The sequence below is a fragment of the Tursiops truncatus genome, chromosome 10 (assembly GCF_011762595.2).
Source record: "Tursiops truncatus isolate mTurTru1 chromosome 10, mTurTru1.mat.Y, whole genome shotgun sequence".
Classification (NCBI taxonomy): Eukaryota; Metazoa; Chordata; class Mammalia; order Artiodactyla; family Delphinidae; genus Tursiops; species Tursiops truncatus.
The window spans coordinates 1,668,478-1,683,059 of record NC_047043.1 but is presented as its reverse complement, the minus strand read 5'-3'; the positions used below and the strand labels follow the sequence as shown (position 1 = coordinate 1,683,059).

The window sequence follows — 14,582 nt, the reverse complement described above, 5'->3', positions numbered from 1 at the left end:
TTGTGCACCCAGCTCTGGCGGGGAGCGCCCATTGTGGGGCACGAGCAAGCTCTCTGCTTGAAGTGCTCTCTGGATACCTGAACTAACTTAGCTTCTCTGTTCAAAGCTCGTTTTGTTTTTATCAATCTTTGATTTAAGCCAACATCTTTGCCTGTTTCTTTGAAGAATTTTATTAGCTTTATAGAGTTTTTGCCTGCTTAGGTGTCTCTCATTCCTTATAAGTTTTTTTTTTTTAGATGTTGGCGGTAGGAGTTTATTAATTTATTCACTTAGTTTTGCTGTGTTGGGTCTTCGTTTCTGTGCAAGGGGCAAAGTCATCAAAGTCTAAAATTTTTTAAAAAAAGAATCAAGGAGTGTGCTTGTGTGTGTGTGCGTGTGCGTGTGTGTGTGAAACAATTCAGAAATGAATTAAATCTGAGAATGGTTAACACTCACTGAAAACGTTCTCCGAGGCGGCCAGCCCAGCACATCACCTGCATCCTGTCGCCCCACCGGTACTGCAGCCCCAGAAGGGAGTCCTTGTCTCCGTGACAAACGAGGAAGCTGAGTAATAACTTAGCCATTTAAAAAATCCATTAAAGGGGCTTCCCTGGTGGCGCAGTGGTTGAGAGTCTGCCTGCCGATGCAGGGGACACGGGTTCGTGCCCCGGTCCGGGAGGATCCCACATGCCGGGGAGCGGCTGGGCCCGTGAGCCATGGCCGCTGAGCCTGCGCGTCCGGAGCCTGTGCTCCGCAACGGGAGAGACCACAACAGAGAGAGGCCCGCGTACCGCAAAAAAAAAAATAAATTCATTAAAAAATTAACAGAAACTCTACCCAAGGAGGACTGCCCTAAGTCTTCGGTTGCTGTGGAAACCAGCAGTGTTCCCTCCCGGGCATCCGAGCGGTTTCTCCCTGGGTGTCCTGGGTGTTCCAAGGGCAAGACTCAGGAGTCCAGAGAATTTGAAATCAAGAGCTAAGCCTCACCAACACACAACAGCCATCGTCACAGCACGGGGCGTGGGGGTCAGGACCAGCCTCCCCGAGCTCAGGGGACACAGGCCCCAAGGGCCTCGGCTTTGCCTCAGCCCCAGCTGGGCTGCTCTCCTCAGGGGCCAGCAGCCACTGTCCTCAGGGCGCCCCCTAAAGGGCTGGGGATCCTTGCACAGGAAATGACCATCCTCCCCACACCCTAGTCAGCAATAGAGGAATCAGGAGTGCAGAAAGGTGGGCAGTTCAGTTGGTTTCTAGCCTAATTCCTTCTCCAGGAGTACTTTAAACACCATCCCAGGAATTCCCTGGCCGTCCAGTGGTTAGGACTCCGTGCTCTCACTCCTGAGGGCCCAGGTTCAATCCCTGGTCGGGGAACTAAGATCCCATAAGCCACAGCACGGACAAAAGCAAAACAAAAACACCACCCTCCGCAACCTCTAACATTAGTTTCTACAAGCCTCAGACGTGGTAAGCTACTTTGGGGAGAAAAAAACATAAAGCAGGAAAAGCATAAGAATAATACACATTTAATTCCGATATTTAGAATGCATTTGGGGGACCTAAGTTTTGAAGTGAAATAACAAACAGACTAACCTGAAATGTTTTCCTACATTTCAGAAGAGACTGGTGAGTCTGACCGCTGCCTGCAGACCTTGTGCTGTAGCCGAACCAGAGGGCACGTCAGGAACCTCGGGGTCCAAACTGGAAGAGACAGGAAAAATCTCAATTCATGTCAACTCTTGTGGTAATCACTACTTTTTCTTTTAAAACCCCTAAATTTTAAAAAATATTTGATGATTTTTCAGTAAGGCCAGAATATAAGACATTTAATGTCATTTGTCTCCACAAGTATTTCTATGACAAGTGAAGCAATCAATAATAGCTTAAATTAATGATCCTACGATCCCACTTCTTGGGCTTATATCCAGAGGAAACCATAATTCGAAAAGATACATGCACCTCGCGATGTTCACTGCATCACTAGTTACAATAGCCAAGATGGAAACAACCTAAGTGTCCGTCGACAGATGAATGGATAAAGAAGATGTGGCACATATATACAATACTACTACTCAGCCGTAACAAAGAATGAAATAGTGCCCTTTGCAGCGACATGGATGGACCTAGAGATGATCATACTGAGTGAAGTAAGTTAGACAGAGAAAGACAAATATCATATGATATCACTTATACGTGGAATCTAAAAAAATGATACAAATGAACTAATTTACAAGACAGAAACAGACCCACAGACATACAGAACAAACTTACGGTTACCAAAGGGGAAAGGTGGGGGAGGGATAAATTAGGAGGTTAGGGTTAGCAGATACAAACTACTGTATATAAAACAGATACACAACAAGGACCTACTGTACAGCACAGGGAACTCTATTCAATATTCTGTAATAACCTATAAGGGAAAAAACATCTAAAAGAGAATAGACATATAAGTAATGTATAACTGAACCACTTTGCTGTGCACCTGAAACTAACACAACATTGTAAATCAATTATATTTCAGTGACATTAGCACATTATATATACGCATATATATTTACAGTAAGTTATATATATGTGTGTATATATATTTTATATGTGCTCCAAAATGCAGCAGTGATGGGGATTATGGTGTTGATATGGGCTATTGTGAATGATCTTCCATTTCATCTATGTGCTACTGTTATAGTTAGAAAAAACACAGTTTTAAAATGAGGTCTTTTTATAAAGACAAAAAATAGCGTAATTTATTGAGCACTAACTCTGTCAGGCGTTGTCCTGAGAATTCTACGTGTCCTAATGCATGTCCTCTCCATACCAGCTCTATGGAATAAGCATTACTGTTATACACTGTGCCAGTTACTACGTGATTATAAATATCAACTACGCAAAGATCAGGAGCCTTGGAAACATCGTGCTGAATGAAAGACCTCAGTCAAGAAAGACCACCTATTGCATGATTCCACTTACATGAAATATAAACCTTCAGAACAGGCAAGTCTGTAGGGACAGAAAGTAGATTAGTGGTGGCCAGGGACTGTGGTTGCCAGTCGTTGGCTGGGTGTAGCCTGGGGAACACAGCCGTGGCATGGCGGCCATGGTGGCTCCACAGGGAGCGTGGCTTGAGGCTGTCAGCCGTACTCCGCACAGCAGCTTTGCTCGAAGGAGCCCTAAGGGATCCACCACCATGGCTGCCACACGGAGGCCTGCCCGGCGGGGGACCGGTTCTTCCATGGTACCTGTGGGCGGTACCTGAGAGGAGATTTACAAAAGGGAGGTAGTGGGGTGAATGACACCCCACCATGGCAGGCACTTATTGGGCCAAGATTGAAACCTGTCATCCTTTCTCCTGGACCCGTCCTAAGTTCCTCTCGCTCTCGGCTGTCCCGTTGGCTGTGGGCTGTGGTGCCCTGCAGATGGAATTAGCACGGCCTGCCTCCAGGACCCCAGAGAAGACATCCGGACTCCTCTATGGGGGTTTAACACAAATCCACACGGCATCCAGCCCCACGGGCACCGCTGACACTGCAGGGTCTGCCATATTGTATGGCCCCAGGGGCAGGGCTGAGGCAGCAGGACCCACCGCAGAGCTTTGCCCTGCTCTATCCTCCATGTCATCCAACACACAGGCCTGAGCACCTCCCAGGCATGTAAAGTGGCCTGCAGAGGTCAAAGAGGCAGTCTGGGCAACGTGTGCTAGGGATACGAGACACAGCACTTTATGTGTTACTCTGAGGGACATCTGGTCACCCCCTGGACCCCTAAAAACTTAACTCTATGGCAGCAGCCTGAATTTTTGTATGGCTTGTCCCCCACCTTCTGACGCACACGTATCTTACCAAAGCCTCCAACAGGCTCGCCACTGCTCGCCTGACTTGTCCAGTCAGCAGGACGCCATCAATTTAATGAATTCATGTGATGCTTTGCTGGATGGCCAGTGGTCCGTATTTCCTTGGACTGACACAGAGGCCAGGAAAGCTAACAGAGTCCTGGGACACAATTATAAACAAATGTTCTTGTCTGTTCTACACGAATACAAACTGGTTGTGTTCCTTTTTTCTGATGGGAATGGAAGAGAGCGCATCCACCGAACAATAACCACGTCTGGCCTCCAGCTCCAAGTGCGCAACTGGAGCTCCTACCTGGTTGACCTCGGGTCGTCTACACGGATGCAGAAAAGGTAGGAAACTCGTGCAAGTTCACACAGAAAATTGTGCGGCCAGAAAGGGACATGGAATCCTACACTAAAACATTCTTCTCACCAGTATGTGAAATGTTGCAAGATTAGCAATGCTTTGGTAGGAGAAGCAGGCACAGATAGAGGCCTATAGGTGGAAATGCTTTCACCGCCCCTCTTCCACCCTTGGTCTGGGACCTTTCTTTGCATCCTATGGAGGGGATTTCTCCATCAGGACTTCCTACTCGACAGCTACTGACCCGTTTCCTCTTTGCCTTTTTAATGGGAACACCCACCATGTGTATGTCTGGTCACAAAGTTGCCTTGACAAGTACCATATGAAAATACCAGAAAGTCAAGGGGCAGTATGGTTGCATAGAACATGCTTTGTTTAAAAGTATGTTTTTAACATTTAAAACAATCTATTCCTAAAGGTTACTCTTAACACGGGCTACTTGGTCCAACTCCATTCTTTGTGATAGTGCTAAGGCAATAAAGCCAGGATCCTGAGCTGTCATTTGGTGTCAATCACAACTTTCAAAAGAAGAAAGGGGACAAACTTAGACCAGGTGACTTCTGGGGTCAGGACCCTGAAGCGGTTTGGAGTCAGGGAGCCTCGACATTTGCAGAAAGGGTCCATAGCCTCTATCTCCCGACAGCCTTGACTAAACAGAGGCCACGAGAGACGCCAGAACCGCCTTAAATTCTCACCCTCCTTTTTCTATCGCGTGTCACAGACAACTTCCTGTCACCCAAATGCATCCTTCTTTCCTTCTGCCAAGAGGAAAATTGTTAGGTGCCGTCATATTCAATAGATGGTTATTCAGTCGCACTTGAAAATGTTCATTTACTGTAACAGGCTCATTATTCTAGGAATGTAATTGGAACCCAGGCTGTTATGACCTCAGGAAATAGAATATAACAAAACTATGCAGAATATTAACATTGCCCCCCGAACAGGGCAGCCCTCTCCTCAGGGAAGGTGGAGAACCCATCACCCCACCTTTCTCTCCTCTCACAAACTCAGCGACGGTTTGATCTCTGGGAACATTAGGAGACTTCGAATCAAGAATCCTTAATGGACCCATGGAGAAACTGAAGCCTATCAGCTTAAGAAAATAGAACTTTTACTGTCCTACAGCATTTCCTCTAGTGACCCTACAAATCTGGAATAGCCAAGAACTAAGCAAGAAAGATCTTTTGTGTGCTGAGGTGTGTAGGGCATCAGGCAGCATGGAAGTTGGGTGGACTTATCTACAACCAGGTGTTCTGATAAGAACTGAAAGCATATTGAAAGGTGAAGGAAAATTAAGAGGGGGCATGAAAATCAAAGCCCATATTAATAGCCTATGTAAAATGAGGGGGTTAGACAAGAGGACAAGCTCTGACATTGTATTTCATGTCTATTATGCTTTTTAAAATTATTAATAAAATGGAGTTCAGTATAAATATAATGCCCTGTACACCATCCAAATAGCCGATGCAGGAATCTGGTTTGCTATTAATGATTTAGACTGGAATCTGTTCAACAAATGAGATTAAAATAATTAGAAGTGTAATTAGCGATGTTATCCCCTTCAGTGGGAGCAACACTTAGGCTAATCTGAGACCTTATTCCTAAGCCTCGGCATAGCTGTGTTCCAGAGACCTCACTTGAGTTTGGTCTCCCTTTTTGGAGTAAAGTTTTATGGCCTCATGTGACTTTATAAAAAGGCCATCATTATATGCGCGTGCGCACGCGCGCACACACACACACACGAGCCATGTCTGAAATTTCTAATTTCAGCCTCTGAACAAAGAAACTATTTTGTAGTATAATAAGACATATTTACTAGTATTAAAGTAGCAGGCTTATTGTAAGTTTTACAACATTAAAAATGTGATGGGATTTTTAACCCCAAAATAATTTATAGCGCTTAACATTTCTCAGTTGACTTAAAAACACAGAGCCCAGACCAACAATCCAACAGATAAATGGGCAAAGGATAGGAACAGAGAATAATTATATCTTAAAAATATGAAATAGGAAAAATAGGAAAAGATACTCACTGCGCTTAGTATAAGAAAAATGCAAATTAAAACTATACCAAGATGTCATTTTTCATCAATCACCTTGGCAAAACTCCAAAAGTTGTTAGTACTTTTCACTGGTGAGGCTTCGGGGAAACAGGCCCCCTCATACCTCGTGGTGGTACTGTAGATTCCTTCTGGTCCAGCAATGCTCTATTTGGCAATAGCCATCAGAATTATCATGCATATTACCCTCTAATCCATTATTTCCCGTCTGTAACTTTACCCTACAGGTAGACTTGCACACGTGCAAAGTGACATATAAAGAAGGCTTTCCATTGCAGCATTGTTTATAATAACAAAAGACTGGAAACACCCCAAATTTCCATTATTTTAAAACTATTTAAATTATGGAACATGCAGTTATTTGAAAAAATGAGGAGTCTTTCTATATATTGATATGGAAAAAATCTCCAGATCTATAATTTTGTGGAAAAAGCAAAGGTGAAAAACCTGAGAGTATCGTATATTCCGTTTGAGGAACAATGAAAGGAGAGATAAAAAAAATATATAGTTGTGTTTGCTAGTATTTATATTTAAAAACTCTGGAAAGATGCACAAGAAACAAACAAAAGTTTTATGGGAGTGAGATGGATAGCAGATAGAGGTAGAAGGAGGGCTTTCTACTACATATTTTTCGTTTATTTTTCTTCCAGCTTTATTGAGATATAATTGATATATAACATTGTGTAAATGTAAGGTGTGCAATGTGGTGATATAAAGTATGTATATATTGTGAAATGATTACCACAATAAGGTTAGTAAACACATCCATCACCTCACATAGTTACAATTGTTTGTTGTATGTGTGGTGAAAACTTTTAAAATGTACGCTCTTAGCAACTTTCAAATATGCAGTACAGTGTTGTTAATCATAGTCACCATGCTGCACACTACTCTCCTAGGACTCATTCATTTTACTACCTCTGGAAGCCACCAAACTGTTCTCTGTTTACATGAGTTTTGTGTTTTAAGATTCCACATGTAAATGAGATCAGACAGTATTCGTCTTTCTCTGAGTGGGAATAATACAAAGTGCCCTTAGGCTTCCTCCATGTGGTCACAAGTGTGGTGTGTACATATGTACCACATTTCTTTGTCCTTTCAGCCATCAGTGGGCGCTTAGATGGTTTCCATGCCTTGACTACTGTGAATAACGCTTCATTGAACATGGGGTTGCAGCGATCTCCTCAAGATAGTGATTTCGTTTCCTTCAGATACATACCCAGGAGTGGCATTGCTGGATCATATAGTAGTTTTATTTCTAGTTTTTTGAGGAAACTCTGTACTGTCTTCCATAGGGGCTACACCAAGTTACATTCCACCAACAGTGCACAAGGGTTCCCTTTTCTCCACACCCTTGCCAATTCTTCTTGTTTCTTGTCTTTTTGTTAACAGTCACCGTAAAGAGGTGTGAAGTGATAGCTCTTTGTAGTTTTAATTTGCATTTCCCTGACAATTAGTGATGTTGAGCATCTTTCCATGTACGTGTTAGCCATCTGTGTATCTTCTTTGAAAAAAATGTCTATTTAGGTCCTTTCCCCATTTTTAAATTGGATTACTTGGTTTTTTGCTATTGAGTTGTATGAGTTCCTTATATATTTTGGATATTAACTCCTTATCATAGGTGTGATTTGCGAATATTTTCTCCCATTCTGTATGTTTGTTGCCTTTTCATGTTGTTGATGGTTTCTTTTCTTTTTTTTTCTTTGCGGTACTCGGGCCTCTCACCGCTGTGGCCTCTCCCACTGCGGAGCACAGGCTCCGGACATGCAGGCTTAGCGGCCATGGCCCACGGGCCCAGCCGCTCCGCGGCATGTGGGATCTTCCCAGACCGGTGCACGAACCCGTGCCCCCTGCATTGGCAGGCGGACTCTCAACCACTGCACCACCAGGGAAGCCTGATGGTTTCTTTTTTAAAAAAAATTTTATTGGAATATAGTTGATTTACAAATGCTGTGTTAGTTTCAGATGTACAGCAAAGTGATTCGGTTATACATGTTTCTTTTTTGTATGAAGTTTTTTGGTTTGATGTAGTCCACTTGTTTATTTTTGCTTTTGCTGCTGTATCTTTTCACCTACTAGAAAAATCAGCATGTATTTCATGGTGACTGATTTTTAAAATCTTCCTTAAAAAATACTTTGCTTCTTATTTAGACCTAGAGTTAACCATGATAAAGTTAGCCAAGATATCATGAGAGTCCCAGTTAGATACCTTTATTACATAAAGGTTTAATGACATGTTTAGATTATTATTTTACTATTATTGCAACAGCCTCCTAGTGGGCTTCCCCCGCACCTGCCACCAGTCCATCTTCAAGCCAGCAACCAGAACCATCCTGCTGAGAGCATGACTGAGATCGTGTCAGTCTTCTGCTCAAAACTCTCTAAAGGCATCCTGTCTTGCTCTTCATAAAAGCCCTTTAATGGTGTATGAGCTCCAGTGAAAGCAGCCCCCAGCACCTCCTGTGCCAGGTGTCACGGTGGCTTCTTAGCTACAAATGCATCCTTCTTTGCCTGCCTTCTGATGCTGGAGCAGGTCCTGGGATATTCTCCTGGTGCAAGGCCCAGCTTTGTCAGCAGAGGGCACTGCAGGGGGAGGTGATAGTGTTTGATTTTTCTCTTATAGCTCAGCTGCCAGGGATCCAAAGATGCCCACTCCCAGATTACCCAGGGGATCATGTCATACCGTCTCCAATGAGTCTGAATATGTTGGGATGGGAGAGGACCATCCAGCTTCACCTTCCTCAGGTGCTCTGACTCAGCCCTCAGTAGCTCTCCCTACATCTGCTATTTCCATTTCCTTTAGGGTTCTCGCTATCTCTTAGTAGGTAATCCTTCTTTTACTAGTTAATAATTTTTGTATTAAATTTCCCTATTCAAAAAGTGAGTATGACAAAAATGGGTTACCTGTCTACATACTAACAGAGAACATTTTGAAAAGGAAACCAAGGAAACAATCCCTTTCACAGCATCGTCAAAAAGAATAAAATACTCAGTAATAAACTTAACCAAGGAAGTGAAAGATTTGTACACTGAAAGCTGAAAATGTTGCTGAAAGAAATTAGAGAAAAATAAATGGAAAGCATTCCATGTTCATGGATTGGAAGATTTAAAATACTAAAACTAGACTTCAGACTTAAATTGGTAAAATGCCCCCATTACAGTGTCCCCAAAGCAATCTACAGAGTCAGTGCAATCCCTGTCAGAATGCCAATGGCATTTTTTGCAGAAACAGGAAAAAAAAAATCCTAAAATTCATGTGGAATGTTAAGGGACCCCAAATAGCCAACACAATCTTAAAAAAGAACAAAGTTGGAAGCATCATAGTTCCTGATTTCATAACGTATTACAAAGCTACAGTGATCAAAAGAGTATGGTACTGGCATAAAGACAGACAAATACTGTATGATTCCTCTATGAAGGATCTAACTAACCAAATTCATAGAGATGGAAAGTAGAAGGGTGGTTGCCGGAGGCTGGGGGGAGGGGGACTGGGGAGTTGTTCAAGGGGTATTGAGTCAGTTTTACAAGATGAAAAAGTTGTAGAGATCTGTTACACAGCAACGTGAATACACTAAACAGTACTGAGTAGTACACTTTAAAAAATGTTAAATGTAAGAATGGTTAAAAAAAAAAGGTAAAAAATAATATGATTAAACTTTGATGTCAATGTATGATTAGGACATCTGATTTTCTGGGAAATGGAATGAGATTCTAAACAAAATACTACAAAATTTCTCAATCATAAACATCTTGCAGCATTAAAAAAAAAAAAACTATACTTTTGTCCTTGCCTAGACCCAGACTAACCCTGATCTCACCTGTCATTTATTCTGACTTCCTTTCTGCTTTCAAATTAGCAGACATATTCCGACCTCAGAATGCTTACAATTGCTGTTCCCTTGGCCTGAATTGCTCCTTCAAGTCTTTGCTAAGATATCACTTTCCCAGTGAGGACTTTCCTTGATGCTCTAATATAAAAACCCTGTTCCTTGTAATTACCCTCTTTCCCAGCTTCATTCTTAGTCTAGTGCCAATTACAGTCTGACAGCCATATATTTTATGTAGTTTTTTACTGCCAACGATATAAGCTTCATGATATAAGTTTCAAGAGGACAGGAATTCATTCCTTCATTCATTTATAGAATCCTGTTTACTATTGGTTCCCCCAAACCTACAAATGTATCAAGCACATATTAGGAGCTCAATAATACTTGCTGAAATGGTAAATTAATTCATGAATGAAACAATAACCTTTCGACGCCACGACAGAGCACGAGTGGTTCGGAATCCAGGTCATCTGATTCCGGAACCTGCACTTTTATTCTCTCTGCCCTGCTGCTTCCTTATCACAGGAGGCCGTTAGTGGGTTAGGCTGTCTCTTCTAGTTGACAAGAACATTACCAATAGTATTTAGGCGAAATATTTAACAAGATTTGGAATGATCTCTCCTTCCCCACTCAGCTTGGGCCTCGGCAGCCGTAAGAAGAGAGGTTTCGATGTTTTGTGGCCATTCACTCTATGTTCCCATCTGTTAGTTCTTCGTCACAGCCCCAACGAAAAGAAGTGGTGGGCTTTGCCCTTTCCATGGGTGATCTCTGCTGGCAGATGTTAACTCAGTGATCTGATCTAGAATGTTGCTGGGGATTGATTTCAAGCTTACAGGTTCATAATCTCCAAAGCTCAGCCGTTACACTTAAACAAGGAAACTAACAGGACCTTGACCCGCTCCCTTCCTCTGGCACCACTGCAATGATTCTCCATGAGTTAACGTAACAAAATGACTCTGAAATTATTACACTTCCAAGTTTGTTTTTTTTTAAATAATCTGTATGTTCATCCATTCTAATTAAAAACTTGCTAAAATGTCTGAAATAACAATTCCAATATGTGATATCCCATAATAGAATATTAAAACATCTATAATCTTCAATTACTTATGGTTTAAAAAATTCTATTTTCCTTATAGGTGCATTTGTAACCAAGTAATCATAAACTCCAAGATACTAATTTTGCTCAGAATCTATGGCAACCTGGCCTGATCTAGGGCAACCCATTCGTGCTCTGGCTCTAATATTTACGTGCCTTGATGAGTGCTCACATCTTTTAGAAAACGGGAAGGCGAAAATAGGAGTACAAGCAGACAGTGGCACCTGGCCCTTCCTGGCCACTGTGCAGGTAAGTATTCTGAGGCCCCGTGTTGATACATCCCTGCCGTATAAGAAAATTCAACCACTGGGTCCCAAGCCAAAGATGTGCTAATCTAAGTCATACCGACTGTTATGACAAATCACTCTTCCTTTCCAAATTTCCCCCGTTTGTGCTTTCAAAGGCTGGCCTTGTGCCTCTGCATAACATGTCAGGGCCAAGATGCTGCTCTGAGCTCATCTGATCTGGAGAGATAGGACGACCTGTCAGACGTGGATTTTGTTGCCTTTGCAAAATTCATGTATGGGAAAGAGTGGAACGTGGTGAAAGTAGAAACAAAAAATTAAATAAGTGAAAAACTCTTAAGGTGAAAAGTTGAATGTGTGTAGTCACACACACACACACACACACAAACAGAAAACCTAAACAACATATGAGGTAATTGCTATATATCACACTCTATATCCTAAAATCAGAGAATAACTCTTTTTTCCAAATGACCTATTAATAGTCACAAAAATTGACTCTAGTCAGCCAGAAAGAAGACCTCCAAACATATTTTAAATTAAAAAAGTAAAACTAACATTTTCTGATCATAATGCAATAAAATGAGAAATTAATAATACAAGTAGAAACTAGAAGACAAACCTACCATCTAGAAATATTTTTAAAATTTTAAATTCTTCTGTCACTGAAAAATCAAGATCAAAATAGCAGAACATTTAGAAAACAACATACATCAAAACCCATGAGGCGCAATTAAAGGCATGTTCGGAGGGAAAGGGTCGCTTTAGATACTGATGTTGCTAAAAAGGAAATATGGAAGATGAGCGAAGTAAGCATACAGTTTAAGAACTTGGAAAGAAAACAACAGAATGAACTTAAGGAAAACAGAAAGAAGGAATTTCTACAACTAAAAGCAGAAATGAAAAAAATAAAAAATAGGAAAACAGTAGTACCAATCCACAGATACAAGCACTGATTTTAGTAAAACTCACATCAAAAACCACTGGAAGTTCCTACTGTGTAGCACAGGGAAATACAGTCAATGTCCTGGGATAAACCATAATGGAAAAGAATATAAAAAAGAATAAATATATGTGTAGAAATGAGTCACTTTGCTGTACAGCAGTACTTAACACAACATTGTAAATCAACTATACTAACCCTAAATCAACTATATTTCAATTTTTTAAAAGCTATTGGAATGATGAGGGGAGAAATACCAATATGAAAAACACCAGAGGGCTCATACGTGGTGGTGAAAACGTGAAAAAGTAGACACAAATTATCATTAGTATCCCCAACTCCAGTCTCTGAGCTCCCGCAGGGTCCAGTTTCTCCCCTCCTTCCCGCCATGGGTGCCTCAGGCCCTCATCCTGGCCCTTGAAGGCTCTGTCCCGGAAGCAGGGTCCCAGCTTTCCTTTCTCCCTACAGCCCCACTCCCACTGCTCAGATGAGCCAAGCTCCCGCCAGGGCCTGTGGCCAGCACGTCACAGCAGAGCGCGACACAGCAAACCCAGCTCCTCATGCCCCCTCTGAGGAGAGGTGACTGAGGCTCCGTCACTGTGATGTGGGGGCAAAGTCAAAGAAACGTCTACGGTTGTGACCCAAAGAGGAAGTTTTGGGCAGGAGAATTTCTGAAGTTATGGCTCTGACTTGGGGCCCCCAACTACCAGTTCCCAGGGTCCTGCAGTCAAACCTCATAGAGGGCTTGGCCAGCCGGGTCCACATAGGAGGCAGACGGTTCGCCTGGAAAACTCTTAATGAAAAGATCATTACAGAGGTTTGCGCAGGTTCGGGGGTCAGTCAGGTACTCCAGTAGCAACAGGGAAAACGATTACCCCCCACCAAAAGGTAAGGCAAGCGGTGCTCCCCGCGGGGGACATGGGCACTGCCGACCCAGGACAGGTGGGTGAGCGTCCAACCTCTTTCTGCCCCACCCTCTGATATCCCACAGGTGTTGTCCACTGGTCAAACCCAACTGGATGCCAGCGTCCCTGGGCACAGAGCAGGCTGAGAAGGACCGAGAATAAACCTGGGCTCTGTGGTCAATACAGAACAGCCAGCTCGGCCACGATCCGCACCTGAGGCTCACCTGACCCCCATGGATGGCATCCTTTTCCTTCAGAGACGACCCCACTGACAGTGGATGGTCCAGACTGCACGCCGACGTCTTGTTCATGAAGACTGATGGGATTTTCTCTCTTCCCAGATGTGAACTAAAGTCCCCAAGAAGCTAAAATGTGTTCTGGAGAACTGACACATTACCTATCGTGTCAAAAAATCACCTGAAACATCTCCAGAAGTAATTAAAGTTTAAAAAACGAAAACAAAAACCAGGAAGGCATTTTCTATACGGGTAATTATTTGGACACCACTGGAAATCAGTGTTTGTATGATGTGCTCACAAAAGCCGAAATGCACCCTAGGATAAACCCCACCATCTGTAACACAGGCTCATTGCATTCCCTTCCGACGTCACAGGCACACAGACAAAAGGAGCAGAGTTTGTGAAGGTGTCTGTCCAGCTGTAAAGAGCTAGGCAAATATAAGTTTATAGTATTATATTTATATAGTACAATCTGTTATTATATTATAATGTTATATAATATTATAATACGAGTTAATAAACATGCATTATATTTATGATATACATTCAGAAGAAATTCTTTAGTTTACTCTTTTATTAAACAAGTATTTATTAAGTACCATGGGCCAAGCTTCTAGAATATACAAACAAATATGAAAAGTCCAGCCCGCAGAATTTACACTCTAGAAAGTGCAGGGTTCAACAAACTACGGTGGGTGGGTCCAATCGCCTGCTGTCTATCTACAGCCTGTGAGCTAAAAGTTGTTTTTACAGTTTTAAATGGTTTTTAAAAATAAGAAAAATAATATTTCATGTCAAAATTAGATAAAATACAAACTTTAATGTCCATGAATAAAGTTTTATTGGAACATGGCCACACCACTTGTTTACATACGGTTACGGCCGCTTGACGCCATCACCGCAGAGTTGAGCAGTTGAGACAGAGACCGTGTAGCCCACAAGGTCTAAAGTAGTTATTCTCTGGCCTTTACAGAACAACGTTGCTGAGCCCTGATCTAGCAGAAGACAGATCTGTAAACAAATAACTGCAGCAAGTTCAGCGTAAGGGTGCAGTCAGGGCAGAGCACAGGACAGGATCACATCCGCAGTAGGAGGCGTGGG

At 42.4% G+C, this 14,582-nt stretch overlaps 1 long non-coding RNA gene across 1 annotated transcript in view; it reads right to left on the bottom strand.

The window, feature by feature from the left end:
* LOC109551565 (uncharacterized) overlaps nucleotides 1-14,582 on the bottom strand; it is a 196,117-nt gene that overhangs the window by 27,363 nt on the left and 154,172 nt on the right. The window contains exon 6 of the long non-coding RNA XR_012334266.1: nucleotides 1,567-1,674. This is a non-coding gene — a long non-coding RNA (uncharacterized lncRNA). The remainder of the gene's footprint in view (nucleotides 1-1,566; nucleotides 1,675-14,582) is intronic.